This window comes from Python bivittatus, unplaced genomic scaffold (genome assembly GCF_059951505.1).
Source record: "Python bivittatus isolate LINGU-HERP-01145 unplaced genomic scaffold, Pbiv_v1 ctg000980_np1212, whole genome shotgun sequence".
Lineage (NCBI taxonomy): Eukaryota > Metazoa > Chordata > Lepidosauria > Squamata > Pythonidae > Python > Python bivittatus.
Window position 1 is genome coordinate 55,276,942 of NW_028277125.1, and position 18,041 is coordinate 55,294,982.

At 37.0% G+C, this 18,041-nt stretch overlaps 2 long non-coding RNA genes across 4 annotated transcripts in view; one reads left to right on the forward strand and one right to left on the reverse strand.

Annotated features, from left to right (window-relative positions):
• The window catches only part of LOC112540176 (uncharacterized), a 72,353-nt gene that overhangs the window by 39,051 nt on the left and 15,261 nt on the right, over positions 1–18,041 (forward strand). The window lies entirely within an intron of this gene.
• The window catches only part of LOC112540177 (uncharacterized), an 82,024-nt gene that overhangs the window by 9,317 nt on the left and 54,666 nt on the right, over positions 1–18,041 (reverse strand). The window contains exon 2 of the long non-coding RNA XR_015794486.1: positions 6,726–6,802. This is a non-coding gene — a long non-coding RNA (uncharacterized LOC112540177). The remainder of the gene's footprint in view (positions 1–6,725; positions 6,803–18,041) is intronic.

Here is an 18,041-nt window from a genome sequence, read left to right on the forward strand (position 1 = left end):
TGTTAGATGGGTCTTCTGGGACTGTATTAAACAGGAGTGGCAGATTATTAAGGAAAAGCATCTGGCAGTTTGTGACACCTGGGGTCTGTTTTGCTGCGGCATCAACAAAGTACAATAAAGTATTATTCATCAGATTAAAAAAATTTTAATGCAAGACTAGCTGTGCCATCAACATTTGAAGCTTTATTCAGACAACCTCCTCTATGCATTCAAAGGGTACTGGTGGGGGAGGGGCTCTGTGTTAACATGGGCTAACATTGGCCTCACTGTTTTTGTAGTCAAGGCACACTTTGGGTAGCAAAATCACTACCCTTCCTTCCATGCATTTTACCAGCATGAAATGCAAAGGCCCTACATACTATGATATATAAATATAGAACTCTTTCATGCTATTGTTAGGATCGAATTTAGATAAGTTCTCCCTTATTTGTAGGTGCTCAGGGATACAATGGAGCCCTTTCCCAAGTCCAAAGGTTGGACAGTTTGTTGCCAAGGAAGAACAACTGTATGACTGCTGGAAGTGTAACTGGAAGACTGTTTAACCATACCTTCCCATGTGTTCTTTCAGCACTTCAATCATGTGAACCTCCCTGTAGCAGTAGAGTCTCAGCAGAGGAAGTGTAATGTCCATCAGGTTCCACTTGTATGTATCTACCACCCAGATTAATGTTATACAGAAAACAATCTTCTGCATTGCTCTAACAGTTGTCACTGAACTTGGTGAAAGATAATGTTCTTTCAAAATTTCTTTCAAGACAGGATGATTCCAGTGAAATTTTTATGGGACGATGAGTGATGTTTTTTGTCTTACTTAGGTTCAAAGTGGTGGAAGAATATATGTGTTTGCTCTTGTGCTATCATTTTGCCAGCAGTTTGCAGACTCCCTTGTTTCCCACACTTAAGTCCCAAGGAAAGAGATAATGATGAACTCCTCTATTGAGCTTTTTCACAATGGGTAGTGTGGGCAGCCAGGGAGTTTTAGAGTGCTGGAAATATGTGTTACAGAAAAACAATAAAACCAGCAGGTTGCAATCTTTAATAATAAAGTAAGTTGGAAACAATGTCAAGGGAGGTTCAGAAGAAATTCTCAGCAGGCTGAGAATAAGGTACAAAATTAGAAGTTTCTTTAGCAGGAGAAAACTTTGAGAAATTCCAAGATACATTTCAGCACAGCATTAGTACAAATACTTGATTTATTGCTCAAAAGTTTGTACTTATTTTTCCTACTTCCTTCATCCAAATGAGAAAGCTCATAGTTGCCATGATATTGTTGTGAATTGTTGCAACTAATTGTCTCATCCAATGTAATAACTCATCATTTACTTGTGTTATGAGTTCAAAAAGTGTAGAATCAAAAAAAAAGCCAACATATAGCAAGTCAATATGTAACTAAGATAGGTTTTCTAAACTGAGATTTTTTTTGCAACGGTGGTTGCAGGAAATGTGGTGGTGACATGATGATGTCACAAGAGGAGGTAGGGTAGCTTTTTCCACTTCAGATTTTTAAAAAGCTAATAAAGTTTAGAGAGGTTTAGGGTGGCTTTTTGAAAGTAAAAAGATGTGCTATTCCTATCAGAGGCTTAATGCACCTGTTCTACTTTGTCTTAAAAAAAAAAAAAATCAACACACACATGCTGGGTATTTGCAATGTTTTGTTACCAAATATTGGCAGCATGACCTTAAGGGATTCTGGGCCTGAAAAGAAACTGAGGGCTACATATCACCCACAGGCTGCAAGTTGCCCATCCCTCTCCAGCTTGTGGTCTGAGGGCATCTGAATTAATCATCTTGCAGAATTTCAACAGTTTGGCTTTAGATAGGAATTTAGGATCTGTAGCCACTTGGGCTCAGATAGTCATAAAACTCAGATTAATAAGAATAGATGCCTCCATCATGTATGCTACTTTGATATCTATGTTAATATTTCATGGATTTGTTTTTTGCTTATGATGAAAAATATCATATATATTCATACAAACCAACCTTTCCCAACCTGATTCTTTTCTGAGATGTTGGACATTTTCAACTAGTGTGGCCATCTGGAGGGTATCTGGTTGGGGGAGAAGGGGAAGGGGAAGAGGAAGAAGACAAAAAATGTTTGACAGATAATAACCCTTGTGGCAGAAGATTCCACTGCAGAAGCGTCTTTCTGAATGCAAGGGGGAAAGACCATGATCATAACCGATTATATTCATGTGTTACCTGCTGCTGTGACTCAGCTTACAGAATCTGAGGACAAAAGTAAAGGAAGGGCTATTAAGAGATTCATCCTGATGTAGCCATAAACTGCTAGGTGTTTCTCAGACATCTGCTGAGAATTTGAAGCCACAACTTCATACTCAGCTGAACAGAGGTACAACAGGAAGCCCCTGTCAGTTAGGAATAATTCTCCAGAAGCAGAAATAAACTTTCATTCCCTACAGATCCAGAACTCTCCTTCTCATTAAGTGCCATTGGGTTGCAGAGTATAGTCCTTTAATCTCTCAAATCATTTTTGTCTGCAGGCAGTGCTGCTCCCCACTTTCCTGAAAAGTATACATGATTAATTTTTTTTGGACAACAGAACTTTGGGAAACAAAGTGGTATCTATGCAACATTTGTTTTCTTTATAAACACAGAAGCATCTGCCTCCTATGGCTAAATTTGCAGGCCCGGGCCCTTTCCCCTGGTCTTTCTGAATGCAAACTGAAGGTTGCAAAAACCCTGCATTTCCCTCTTTCCCCTTGCTAAAGATTTTGTATTCCAAAGGCCAGGGGAAACAGAATTCAGGCTGCAAAGGGACATTTCGGCCTTGTTAAAATAAGTTTTGAGCATACTGTATTCCAGCTTCCTTAGACCATTTTTAATAATAATCACTAACAAAATTACACAAAGATATCCATTGAAAAACAGCACATCTCAAATCCACTGGTAATAAATGGTAAGTCTCTTTAAATAGTGTTGTTTTGTTGGGCAGGAACTATACTCTGTGCACTGGACATGCCACTCCTGATATATAGTTACACTATGTTGGGAGATAAAAATCATACTGTTAAAAGTTTTTGATTTTTAAAATGTTTGAGGATGTATTTGCAGGATTGCAAAAATTATAGCTAAGGTAGCTGCTTCATAAAGTGTATTTCATACAATAACAGAGGTATCTATATGATGAAATCCATTTTTATTTAGCTCTTCTGATTTAGATTTAGATTTAGATATACACATGTATATATAAATTTCAATATTCCCACTGATTTAGACCTGTCTGGTTTCAGAAGCTTTTCCAAGACACACATTATTTATGGTCCTATGCTTCTGAAAATGGAAGGCAAGCAGGTATATGCAGAAACTCAATTATCAGGTAACCATAATACTGCAAATTTAACACATGAAAAGGCTACCTAAGTCAAGGGAAAGTGTGAAAAACTGAACTTGAGAGGATTGGATTGACTTTGCCATTTCTTTGATAGATCTCCATCCCCCACCTTGTTCTCTACAGATTTCAAAGACGCTTTCAGATCCTTTTCAGTGGTCTCCTACCATGGTAGATTACATGGCCAGGCCTGCTTGTCTTCAATGTAGAGTGCCTTTCTGGGCCTTCAAAAAATATTATTTGGGAGTAATTTTGCTTGTAATTTCTTTGACTTGCAGTAGATGGCAGTGAATGAACACAAAAGGCCAACTATTGCTATGGGCTGAAAAATAAAAGAGTCAGTTTGAAATATGGAACACATTTGGAGCAGAATAATCATACTTGGGTCTGACAGGATAAAAGGATGAATAGATAGGCTAATAAAACATATGAAATTACCAAACTAGACAGCAATGACCATATGAGCAAATAAACTAAGTATGTTTTCATGACAATGATTACAGTCATAAAGAACAATATTCAGGAAGTTACAAAGCTCTCTCTTTTATTATTAGAGTAATGGGTAAATAGACATCAGGTTGGAGCTAGAAACAAAATGGTAGCTTGAACTCTGCAAGATTTGCCTGTGAGTAAATGTTTATACATGTCTACTCAAAATAATGTCCCATTTTCAACAGGAGCTTGCTTTCAAGCAAGAGGAGAATAGGACTACAGCCTTAATCGAGTTGGACTGATTTCTGAGGACCAAGTGACAGACAGTGATTTAATTAATTACAAAATGGCAACTTTAGATTCTAGTGCTAGTTTTCTGATATATCTCCAACAACCATACACCAGGATTTATATGTGAGCTATTATAGATCAAGATCGGATATCAGCTTATTAAAACACAAGTCACTTCCACTATTTCTAACCCTCCCCCCCCCATCTCACCAAAGCAGTTCAAATCAACTGGAATCATCTCTGTTTCTACCATTCTTGAAACACAGAGTAGTTACGGGGAAAAACTATCAGCCAGTTAGTGCCCTTTCCAATTGACAAATTGGTGAGTGCAAAGAAAGTAATTTAGTTAGCACGTTACCCTCTGAGCCAGCTTACATTCCAGAGTAACCCGAGTCCCCTCACTCCTGTTACATAAAATGGAAATAAATAAATTGCTGGTATACCCCATACCTACATTTTAGATAATGTTTTGTGCATTTATCTAGAAGCCTGCAAAACAGTAACAACCCTGAACTGTTGCTATGAGTAGTAGTTGTAAAGCTACCCAACTAGCTTTCCTCCACGGCATTTAACAGCTCCTATGAGCAGTGACAAGAAGTACATTTATGCAGTACAGTAGGCATTTTCCCACATACTGCTACGGTGGCTGAAGTGAGAGAGATGGGGAGATTCCCTCAAAACAGTGTTCTAAAACTCTGTGGGAAGAGCAGTTGCCTTGAGTAAAGAGGTGAGAGAACAGAGTGAATCGAAACCACATAGGTCTGGATATGGTTCCAACCTGGCATAAAGTCCACATGTCAAAATGCCTGTATTGCAACAAAACCACTCTCTTGAAAAGCTTTTCTTCATCTATCATATACATGTTTACTTGGAAGAAAATCCAGCTCAGTTGCATTTTCAGCTCTTGCTTCATTTTCTTTACTTGTAAATACGAAGCTTTAACTAATTTTTATAGAAAGCCAACCTCTTGCAAACATTAAGATCACAGTGAGATATATCTACAGCAGGCATTATTTTCCACTAGCTTTGATAGTCTGATAAACAGATGGGTTAGATAGTATGATAGGTAACAGATTATTTCAGTTAGGACTCATTTGTAGAACCAACAAATAAAATTGCTAGTGGGTGCCTTTGGCCAAGGCTCCTATACCATTTTCTATCATACCACAGAAAGAAATGAATCAGGTAAACCTTTTGCCAGAAGACAGATGGGGGAAAACTTTCCTTGCCACATTTCTTACCCTAAACCTAAATCTGTCACTAGATCTCACTTGCATTACCCAGTGACTAAGTTGCTAGTGGGAAGACAGATCCTTTGCCAACCTTTCTATCCCAAATCCCAACATCACAGGGAGAGGAAGCCTTGCTGTCAAGAATTAATTTGAAAGACTTACTTTTCAGCTCTGAAAATTTGAATGGGCCATGATCTGAGAATATCTGAATGTTATGAACCTTGAAAATTTGAGAGGCACAACCATTCTTGAAGCAAGCAGGATGGTTGAAGTGGAGGAAAGAGGAAGACAGGAGAATTTATTTCTACATTGAATAAATGAGGTGTTTTCTATAACTGTTTCCATGTAGCTTTTTTTTAAAAAATCAGCCACTGTGATGGAGACTAGCTTTTTACAGTGATATTGCAGTAGGTATCATAGCAGTAGTAGAATAACCCAGAGGCAGCTGTTCTCCTTCCAAATCCTCCTTATGGCTTACTATTGCAAATATATAAGAATAAGTGGGTCTTAAGACATTTAGGGCTTTAAACACTTGAATGAGCACTTTCTATTATTCCTAGAACCAAATATGGTATCAGTATTTTGAAGTTATATGATCATTTTGGGCCAATGGAATCCTTTGAACAGTCTTCAGTGGCAACTTGGCATAGACTACACTGCAGTGATCTATGATAAATCTTTTAACCAATGAGATGATGATGATGATCTCAGTTTCATATGAGGACACTCATACAAAGCTGACTTTTATTGAAGCAGACTCTTATTTAGCTAGACCTGATTTTCCACCCAAATGTGGTTGATACTACTTCTTTCAGAATTCTGGGCAAACAGGGTCTATTTACTCTGAATAACATACTGTAATAATTTTGTTAAAATCTCATTTAAAAACGTCATCTCTTATTGGAGAGGCTGGAAATTGAACAAAGTGCATGTACTGGTCAGATCTGTCAGAATATGTTATCCATTCATTTTAGCCTAAAAAAGGAAGCAATATTAAGCCTGGTATGCAAGGATCTCTTCAAGAGAGAGAAAAATAAAGGATGGCAACCAGAATATTGTTTTAAACAGAATTTGATGTATCAATTCTTGATTAACTGAAGGAAGTCTTTCCCACCCTGTCACATTCTAAATGTGTTTGTTTAAATAACTTTTATAGCCATCTATCTCACATAGTGATTCTAGGTATCTCACAACAACCAATAAAAACAAGATAAAAAGAGAACAACCCCTTCCCAGCAAGCGCCAGACCACCCATACTATTGACCCCCTGCCTCAACACCATCCTGGCCAAATGTTTGGGGAAAAGCTAGTTTTGGGAGTGTTGGGATTGCAACTCCTAAAATACCATATTATCTGCTGGCCATGTTATTTGTGTAATTTGGGGAGCTACAAGCACAAGTTTCTGGATCCAACTGTACCTCTTTCCAGGGACAAAGGAGGTGAGATGCCAACCTTGAAAAGCAGAGATCTTCAAATAACTTGAGCACATCCAGTTCTAATGAAAAAATGATGGAAAGGTTTTAGTTGCCTTATATGAATTCTTCATTCAATAAAGTCATTAGTCTGCCATCAACTAATACCCTTGATTTGATTAGAATTCTAGCAATAATGTATCATTCAAGAGGTTTTGTTCATAAGTATTTAGAACTGTTGCGAATAAATATATTGAAGTGGAATTGATATATGTTTATGACATTGGTTAAATATTTTAATTAGATTAGTTCTAAGTATTATAGCTGCTGTGAAAAATGAACTGATTCCTATCCTAGAGAGAATGGGCAATAATAGGACAGTTGAAAGAGTATTCTACAATTGGTTTTGATATAATAATAATAATAATAATAATAATAATAATAATAATAATAGTTTAGTTTATAGAATCTCCCCAGTTCAAGCTAATATGCTATTCTACATATCTATATCTATCTATCAGTCATCTTTCAGTGAAACGTTATTGTTGTTTCAAATTAGGAAAAATCCTCTAATTAAATACAGTATAACTGTACATTTTCTAAATAAATGGGGATGCTGTTATTTGATTATTTATTTATTAGTGTTTCTTAGAAATCTAAATGTTTTAAGTGTCATATAAAATTGATTCAGACATAATATTAAAAAAAGGAATAATGATAAATCTGAAAAATATAATCCAACCTAACTGGTCTTCACTACATAAACAATATTAAAAGAGAAAATATTTAATACAGAATACACATAGCCGGCAACACTGAAATGAAAACTGCTGTCCATGCTACTGGGACTACAATAAGACTACTAAAAGCTTAGAAAAATAGAAAGGTCTTAAGAGTCTAGATCATGCAAAATGCAGGTGCTAGCTTTCTTATGAAGAACATTTTGAAATCACAAGTCCACCATAAAATTCTTTGGGTCAGTCACAACACTTTAATGAAATGGGCTGATCTAAGGGTTTTGAAATATTTTTATTTTTATGGTTATATATTCTAAATATACCCAACAGGGATCCCATTCCTGGAATCAGTGAAGAGATTCCATCTTTAGAAGAGGAAACAATATAGCTCTAGTTAAATATTAAGAGTCACCAAATATGTATTACTATAGAACATATAAAGCTTATCACTGATCCATCACAACCTTTTTAATCTGATACCAATGAGATGTGTGGTGACTATAATTTGCAAAAGTTCTATTGGGCACATGGGCTAAAAATTATGAGATTTACAGTCCAAGTGTATTCAGTAAACAACAGGCTGAGAAATACTTCTTGATCATTTGTTTCATGATTCATCTGGTCTGAACATGTGACCATATATTTTTTACCATTTGGCAGGATGCTGCCAAAAACTAACCTACTATCAATGAGACAGCTCAGCTGAAAGTAGTTTGGTCATCTGTATGTACTTATTTTTATCTTTTAAGATTTATCTTGACAAATTTTGGGTGTATAGTTCATCTTCATAGTGCCAAAAGGCACAAACCCTAATTTTCTTTCTGTTTTAGGACTAGATTCTAAACTGGCAGATAGATTTGGCCAGATGCAAAAACAACAAGAAATGTAACAACTTTAAAACAGCTAGGTCAGTTTACATTGGCTGAAAATTGAGTTCCCTGCTTTCAGATAGGCTTTAATGATAATATTTTAGTTGTTATATATATGAAACCAGATGATTCTACAGATCCTAGGCATACTTTGTAGATATAAACAATAATAGACTCAGAGTTTTCTTGCCTTGTAGAAACACACCATTTATATTTTTCTGCTTAATGAGCAAGAGAAGGATTGCCAACATGTAATTATACAAAATATATACCATGCTGATTAGAGATTCTTGTTCTTTAATGTTCAAAAGAAGCTTTTAAGTTCATGTTATATCTTCTCTCTCCCTTTCTAATGAGATATGGCTTATTTGGCTCAGAGCATGAAAAAGATACAATTAGCTTGGGAAAAAAAGTGCTATAGTGTCATCAGTAGGGAAATTTCTTCCAAAAGTATAGGCTGAAGCCTCAATTTTCCTGAAGCTCCCCCTTGGTGATGGAATTCACAGTGAAAACAAAAATTAGTTACTTGAAAATTCCCAAGCAGAGTTCAGCTAAGTCACCATAGAGTTTGGCAATTGTTCCCTATAAGGTCAGGATAGAAAAAAGTAACTTTTTGGCTAACCTGCTTCCAGAACTGCAAATGTTATTTAAAAAAAAAACCTAATCAAAAAACAACAACAACAACCAAGAAATGTTGTAACAGGGATAAGAAGGAAGACTCCTAGAGATAAGTTCTTGGTAGGAAAAACTCCACAGATAGAAATGGGGTAATTTCCATCTTGAAGAAGACTAGAAGCTAAATTAATAGTGAAAATAGCTTCTAATCATTTGATGTAACAAAGAAGCATGGTAAGTTGAGTAGAGGACCTCTAAAACTAGTCCTGAGGATGGTGGTGGCTTTTTTTTTTTTTTTTTGGTGGGAGTAGGGACAAGTTTGGAAGATAAAAAAATAAGCTGAAAATATTTTAGCACATCTAAGAAGAAACCAGTCAACAGTCTGCTAACTCTTAGGGTCAAATTAGAACATTTATATTCATAACTATGTTTTTTCATTCATTGCTACTACAATTGCAGCAGTGGGAGGCTTTGATCCAGATAAGAAGGGGAAGAATGAATATTTTATGCATATATCCACTGGGAAGCATACTCCAAACCACTTATTTGTATTCACAGGAATTTCCTTCACACACAAACTCAAAAATAAATAATTGAGGGTTAAATAATTATGTACAAAACACTTGACTACTTCTCTATATCTCTTGGATCTAGGTTAGATTGAGATCCTATAGAATCATTTATTTCTTTATTTTAATATAACAGAGGAATATGATTGTGCATTTATCATTTCATGAAGTCCAAACCTTAATGGTGATGAACTTTAGATACTCAAGATGAATTGAGTTTCCCAGACTAGATTTCTGGGAGATCATTGAAATTTGAGATTTTTTTCCCCCTAAAATAGGACAGGACATGTTGTGTTATGGGACCAAAAATTCAATTTAAGAATGTCATAAACTTGTCTACTCTGCAAGATATTGCATTATGGAGATATTTGCAAGACACAGATGACATAGCCATCTTCTCCCTAGGTAAGTCTACTAATCTCTGTAAGCCAGCAACGTGCAACTCAGAAAGGTTGGATCTGCTATTCAAATGACTGCAAAGGAAGCTGGTGGTTATCAGTTTTCTCCCCACTTCCTTTTTTTTCTTCTTCTCCAAGGGGAAAAAAAATCTTGTGGTATCACAATAAGTGTTCGCACAATTACAGATAGGGTTGAAGAGGAAGTATGCATCCTACCTCTTGGTGTCCATTTTTTATATCTCTTCCCACAAATGTGGAAACTACTAAGGAGACAGATGCCATTCCTATATGAAGTGAGGCCTCTCTAGAACATCCTCTCAAGGCGTATCCACATCACACCATTAAGCTGTTCCTGTCCCATTCTGATGGCAGTTGGACTCTAAGCTAATTTACAAAATTTCTGTTCAGATTAGGATGCTTCAGCAGCAACTTGCCATTACCAACAATTACAGTGGTATCTCTAGTTACGAACGCCCCTCCTTACGAATTTTTCAAGATACGACCAGCTCCGGCCCCAAAAATTTACCTCTACTTGTGAACTCTGCCTCGAGTTACGAACCAGATCCGCGGCCATTTTCCCTGCTGCCACGTGGTCGCGGCTTCCTGTGGGCGAGATCGCGGTAGCAAGGAGACATTCGGTGAGGCTTGTGTGTTTTGTGGCGTTTGAAAGGTTTTTGTGGCGTTTGGAAGGTTTTTGAGGTTTAAAAATAAAATGCATATGTTTCAGAACTGTTTAGCCGTATTTACATTGAACCTTATGGGGGAAATTTACCTCGGGGTGCGACCAGGTTTGGAGGGCGGATTAGCCGTATTTACATTGAACCTTATGGGGAAATTTGCCTCGTGGTGTGACCGAAATTGGAGGGCGGAACGGATTAACCGTATTTACATTGAACCTTATGGGAAAATTTACCTCGAGTTGCAACCAACTCGAGTTGCAACCAGAGTCACGGAACGGATTAAGTTCGTAACTAGAGGTACCACTGTATACTGCTCATTGGACAATTCTCTGGCTGCTGAGTCCTCCCAATTTTCTGTGTACAATCACCATTCTTCCTGTGGGCAGGCCAAGAATACACATAAACACAAAAAGCTAAATTTATATATACAAAGTTAAAGCATCAAAATGCATATATATATATATATATATATATATATATATATATACACACACACACACACACATATACATACATACATACATACATACATACACACACACACACACACATACATACACATACATACATATACATACACTGTATACACACACACACACTATATATATATACACATACATACATACATACACTGTATACACACACACACACTATATATATATACACATACATACATACATACATGCATACATACATACATACATACAGGCACACCAACCACTTTAAAATAAAATTTCTTTTTTTTGCATTTTCCAAAATTTGGCTCATTAATGTCTGCTGGATCTACTCTTACATGAATCTCTCACTTGCATAGGGTTATATATTAGAGATTATGATTGCAGTTGGCTCAGGGTGAGTAGAAGATGACATCATCTCTTCCTGCCCTCCAGATGGTTGTTGGTCCATACAGGTAGTTCTCACTTAACAACTGTTCATTTAATGATGGTTCAAAGTTACGACAGCCTCAGAAAAAGTGCTTTACAACCTGTATTCTCGCAAACGATCGCAAACCATTGCAACCCCCTGTGGTCATGTGTTCATGATTTGTGACCTTTTTTACAATGGTTGTAAAGTGAATCACCATGGTTGTTAAGTGAATCACATGGCGATAAGCAAATTCTGGCAAAGAAGTCCATTGGGGAAGCTGGATTTGCTTAACCACCATGTGATTCACTTAACAACCATGGTGATTCTTTTAACATCCATGGGATTCGCTTTACAAACATCATAAAAATGGATGTAAAATTGGGTCCAGTCACGTGGTGACTTGCTTAACAGCCACCCCACTTGACCAATTTTCTGGTCCCTATTGTGGTCATTAAGCGAGGACCTGTACTTGCAACAGGTCAACTTGTTCATGCAGAAATGCCATAGTCTTGAGATAGAATCAACTACTCAGTAGTTCACACAATGTAGAGAGAGCCAGTTCAACTTTAAACAAGAGAGAGTCAGTTTGGAGCTAAATCTGAATACCTCTAACTTAATTAAGTGGGTCATGTATGCAGTTTAGAGAGTCCTGTAATATGCTGACTGCCCTTGTTACCCAGTTGTTATGTGAACAGAGCCACTAAGTATTGTATGGACCATGTATTGTGGTTTTATATGTAAGCAGTTGTATTTTGGTTCTGTTTTAGAGACCTTTAGAGCTTACAGAATTACGCTCTCCATAATCAGCTAATAGATTTTTAATGCTGCTAGTGACGTGCTTGGTTTCCTTTGCATGTATTAGGTTAGTAGACTCATCTGCTAACATGAAAAAGCAGATTTGCTTGCCATATGGCCTGAAAACTAGAGTTAATAATCAGAAAAATCAGAAAGAGATATAATAGATCCATTCAGTGGAAAGGAAACAGTACTGATTGAAGAGTCTTTACAAGCTAGTCATGTTCCTAAAAAGTACTGGCCTAGGAGAACAATTCATTGAAGGCTTAATAATTGTGCAAGAGTTCTGGTCTGCATATAACTGAACTCTTGGCTCTTAATGGATCACACAGTAACTACGTATAAGGTCTTTCCTCTCAAGAATTTGGGATTGACCCGTTTTAATATGCCAGAATTGAAGCTTTAAAAAGGTTCCTGAATATGATTAATAATGTAGAAACTGGAAATCAGCAGGCACCCACATTCACACCCACCCTGAAGTTTTTAAATACATTAGTTGCTAATAGTGCTTGATTTTACAACAACAGCAGTGGAATACTGGTACTTGGTAAGCAGTACTTAAAGTTCAGTGGAACCCACATCAATAACCTCTAGGAATTACTGTACAAATATTCTATCTGAAATTGTTGTCATATTTTTGTTCATTTGTATACTGTCATCTATGGTCAAAAGAAAGCTATTTTAAAGTAATTACTGATTTCTGCCTAGCTTCTTAAATGGACTAGAATTACTATGTGAGATAGATGGCCATAAAAGTTACTTAAACAAACACATTTAGAATGTGACAGGGTGGGAAAGACTTCCTTTAGTTAATCAAGAATTGATACATCAATGTGCCAATATTTTTACAAAGTGTTTTAAATAGAGAACTTTTTCCCCTAAACGTTTCTTTGAGACAAGTAGACAATAATACAGTGCCTTTTCATTAATATTATTATAAATATTATTTTAGTATATATAGAAATCTGCTTACTCTCGTACCTTTTTCTGCCAACTTTGACTACATCCTCCTTTCCATTCATTTTCTCTAGCTTCTATTCTCTGTTGACTGACAATGGGAGAAGAAGCTGTTTTGAATCTTTCTTTCTGCATTCCATAACTGTAACTGACATCCAAATATATAAAATATACATTTTAAATTGCTCCTTTTAAAATATGGCCATATTTATCCTGCCAAAATTGGTTTGTTCTGTTATTATGTCAGATATCCCACCAAACTTGAATCCAAGCTTTCTTCAGCAGTTTCAACAATTCAGCAATGTCAAAAGACCACTCTAATTACAACAATTGTCTTCTGAGACTAAAAGAATTAAGGATATAATTCTGTATCCAATTACTTATACATAAACGCTGCTTGGATTTTCCTGAATATCACTTATGGAAGGCTTGTCTGCAAATATTTATAATTCCTAGTGGTCTATTTCTTCTTTAAATCACAAATTCAGAAAGTGGAATCTTGGATTCCATTGTGAAACATTCACCCAGAAGTAAGGCTAATGGAATGTTCATGCAAGGATTCTGTATCAATTGAAATTCCAAACTTCTGGGTTCCTATGATGTCAGAAGTGTTGGAAAGCTGAGTCAATTCATTTTCGGTCAATTGTGAGTTAGTTGAACCACTGTGAAGCTAGTTCCCCACTGGAAAAACCTCTTGCTTCATTCAACCCTCCCCCTGGCTCCTGAACTTCACATACTGTAAAAGAAACATTGGCTTGATAGCTTTGCAGTAGCCCAGGAAAAAAAACAGTGATGAAACAGATAAGTATTTTTGTTAATTTTGTCCTTCTTTTCATCACAGCAATGGTTGCTAGCTTCCTCTCCCCCCCCCCCCCATTTTGTGTGTAGAGACTTTTGTTACTGCAGGACTAGTGACAGTCAGGCATCTTGGATTGCCTTCAAATTGTTTCTGATGGTTTAGGAAGTGAAAATGAGGTTGATGTGGAATTATTCTCATTTATTGTAATGGACTCAGAATTATCCCATTATCCAGTTAGAGATCTATCTATGCAAGATTAAAAATAGAAAATAACTTTTTTGAAAAGGATTACATATCAGGACATCTCGTATTATTGTGTTAATTTTTATTTTAATTGGTTACAAAATCAGTGCAAAGCCCTTTTTTTTTTAAATTGATTGAATGAGGGTTCTGAGAAGCTCAGAAAATAAAAATATTGCTCAAAGAGTTCTTCCAAAGTTAGCTGCATGGTCATCTGTCAGAGAATCATGTTGATATCATAGCCACACATCAAGCCAAATTCTTTCCAAATTTCAGGATCACAGAATGTTTCAAGGAAAAAAAACAAACCCTAGAGAAGAACCCCTTGAAACTTTAGTTACTTTAAAATTCAAGAACTTCAAGGATGCTAGTAGAAAGATGTATGAATGGTTTTTATGTGATTTTACCTGATGCCCACATTAATGTGCACTCCTCCAGTTCTTGAGTCAGCAGGAAATATGACCTCATAATTGTGCTTCTCTGATGTCCAAGCTGTAATCTGCCTCAATAATGAGGCTTCAAAGTAGTCTGTACAACTTTCCTGTGGTACAGTTTAAGAGCAATAGTTGGTAAATTCACTTGCTTTTGTTCCCCTATCCCATGCAATGTCAGCTGCCAATTGCTTTTGTTAAAGTGTGGCAGGGTGTGCTTGGACAAGTGTGGGTGGGTGCCTTGGAAGGAGACTTTTGCCTGACTGACAGGTCACCAGTGAGGAAGTGTTCCATGTCAGTAAACTGTCACTCGAGTCTATTGGTCTTCTGGAAGCCTAAGTCACAGAAAGAGCAAACTCATTTACCATTCTTCTAGAAGGCTGGTACACCAATGTCCAAAAATAGCCTAGAAGGGGAAACTGGCATAACTCTTGTCAATTCCACCCCAGCTTCCAAATATTCCACAATGGTTAAGTGCTACAAGGGAATGGCAGTATGGGCGGTGTTTAGCTATAGTCAGTAGCACTCAGAAATGTTCCATCAAGTATGCCCAATTCTGTTAGAGTAAGCTAAATATGTTGCTTTCCTCCCAAAGGAATGAAAATAGTAGAAAGCCTGGCCATGCAAATCCCTTATTACAGAAGCAGCAGAAAACCTTAATGCAGTCATTTGTGACAGAATCGGCAATACATCTCTTTCCCAGTTAAAATCAGCAGGCAAGCCTAGTTTTTATAGACACACCTTCTGGTTCTTTGAAGGCCATTGAACAGGTATTTATAATAACAGGGCAAGTGGTCTTCCAGAAGACTGGTATGGCAGTCTATATAAGGAATCCATGTAATGACTCCATGCTTTGGAAAGAGTGGGTCAGGTATTATATGAGCAGATGCCTCTATGGAAACCAATTGTCCAGTTTCTCCTGCAGTCCAAGGCAAAATGGCTATGAAGAGCAGGAACCAGTGATGGGAGGGAAGGGAGATGCCTGTAGCAGTCTCAACCAGCCAATAGGACCTTGGAAGAAGCCAGTCCTTGATACCAGGAACATGAATGAGGCATTGCAGGTCATTCACATCGCAAGATTTGTTTCAGGAAATGATAGAAAAATTACTTTAAAACTGAACAGCTAAAGACAAATTTAGGTTTCTTCTGCAGTAGGCTGTGGTTGAGGCAAAGCTGCATCATGGTGACATGTCCTCTAAAAATGGCTAGTGGAGTGTCTTCATGCCACTGATAGCTGAAAGTGCAGATGAGGTATAAGTTACTCTTACATAATTTATGCCTCATCTGCACTCTTAGATAATGGTGGCATAATGGTACCACATTAGCAATTTTTAGAGCTGAAGGAAAGGAGGGAGAGCACAGATGAGTATGCTGGTTTCACGTTTATTGTCTTTGATCTCCTCAAATACACATAGAGGTGTTTCTGATGTTTCAGAGTTCTAAATCCATGGAGTCTTCATAAACAGGGAAGGCTCCCTGTTGCACATGGAACCTCTAATTGTGCATAGCAGCAAGAATAATATTAGGGTAAGCAAAATTAGTGTGGTCATTCTTGATCCTACAGAATAAGAGTGAGCAATGGGTGGTCTGTAAAATTGCATGTGGCCCCCAAGATCTCCATTTGTGGTTTCTTCATCATTCCCAGTTTTGTGCAATAATTGTGATGGAGTGTGTGTTTTAAGGGTGGGAATGGAAGCCTCCCAGTAGCATTCCTGTCTTGGTCTCCAAGCCCATGGCATCATTGGAGAGCCTGCTATGGCAGTCCAATAGGCCAGGACACTGAATTGTGTTCCAATTGCTCAAATGTTTCCCTATACAGCATAAAGTAAGTTATTTTCTTTTTGTATCAGTGAGAATGAAAGCTAAATTCTAAACTGATTTATCTGGGAATATAAAAGGACATTTCTTGATAGATGTGCCTATGATTTCAGTGTTAATGCAACTTAGTTTAGGCTCAAATTAGATTTGGTTTTTTTAAAAAAATGCTTCCAAATAAACTGTAAAGTAGTAAGATAGCACTGTAATACTTTATTGATCAGCCATTAGGCCACATCAGAATATAAAATATAAAATACAGAACAATAATAAACTGGGTATGGATGTACATTTTCTGAAAAAGATTATCCGGAGAAATCACCCTAGGGCTGATATTTTAAATAGCCATTAGAAACAGGTATTAAAGACTTCAGGGTCAAAATATACATCATGGAAACAGTTCATCATTTATTCAAAAGAAAGGCATGCACATTTCCTGATAGGTGGAAAGATGACAGGCCTCCAGGTGAAGAGGAAGATGTGAACAAGGATAAGCAGGACTGTTCAATGAACAGTCGGAAATGATAGGCCTATTTTGCATGATATTGTATTGAAGGGTTCTTGTTTTCCTATCCTTTCACATGATAATGTTTTGGGTCCTCAGGATATCTTGGATTTCACAAGATATAGGAGGAATACATTTCTCTAGTTGGATGGATTTGGTTCTGTCTTGTTTTAGATCATTAGAGGCTGACCGAGTTGAGCCATGTATCCAAAGCACAACGGGCACATTTCTTATATTTGAACAAGCAAGATAAATGGAAACATCTGCTTTTTACTACTGCTTCTGCTGCTATTTAATTAATGTGCATTCTCTTCTCTGCTTTCCGTTTCTTTTGGCATGCTGTCTTTTCATTCAGCTGAATAGAGCTATTACTCAGGTCTCCTATGTACTCTTGAAACATTTTACATGGGACTGCGGGTGCAAGGATTAGTCCCTTTCCCTTTGGAAATAATTCAGGTCTTTCCCATGTATAATGTCCAGATCTTTGTTTGAAAAGCCAATTGTTCTTTTACATCTGGCAACATGAGGAAAAAAATATAGGCCATGTACTCTTCATTTGCTGCCATACCAGCACACTTGCAAGCCTGTACCCACTTACATGGAGCAGATACCATGGAATACAGTAGGAGGGGGCTTATTTCTGAGTCAGCATGCATAAGATTGCTCGGAAATATATTCACTTAACTACATCAATATTTCCTGGCATTGAGTCTGGCTGTATATTTACAGTACGTGAATTGCTAACTTTATATCTCTTTTAATTTTCTAAAGAATCATGCTAGCTAAATATAGTCAGGTTGCGAGGAGTGGGAAGAGAATGGGGATTGTTATTTTCTTTCCCTCCAGAATTCAAATGCAAGCTTGGAGCATGGAAACTGCATCTCAGTACAGGCTTAAGGAAAAGCTAGAAGAAAGGCTTAACTAGACGGCAAGCCTTTTAAGAGGACAAAGAAAAATCTGATCCACAGGAATTAACATCAGCAGGAATTAATGTAAGAAGGAGCCCTGATTTTTCAGCTTAGTACACATTAGGACATTAAAGAAG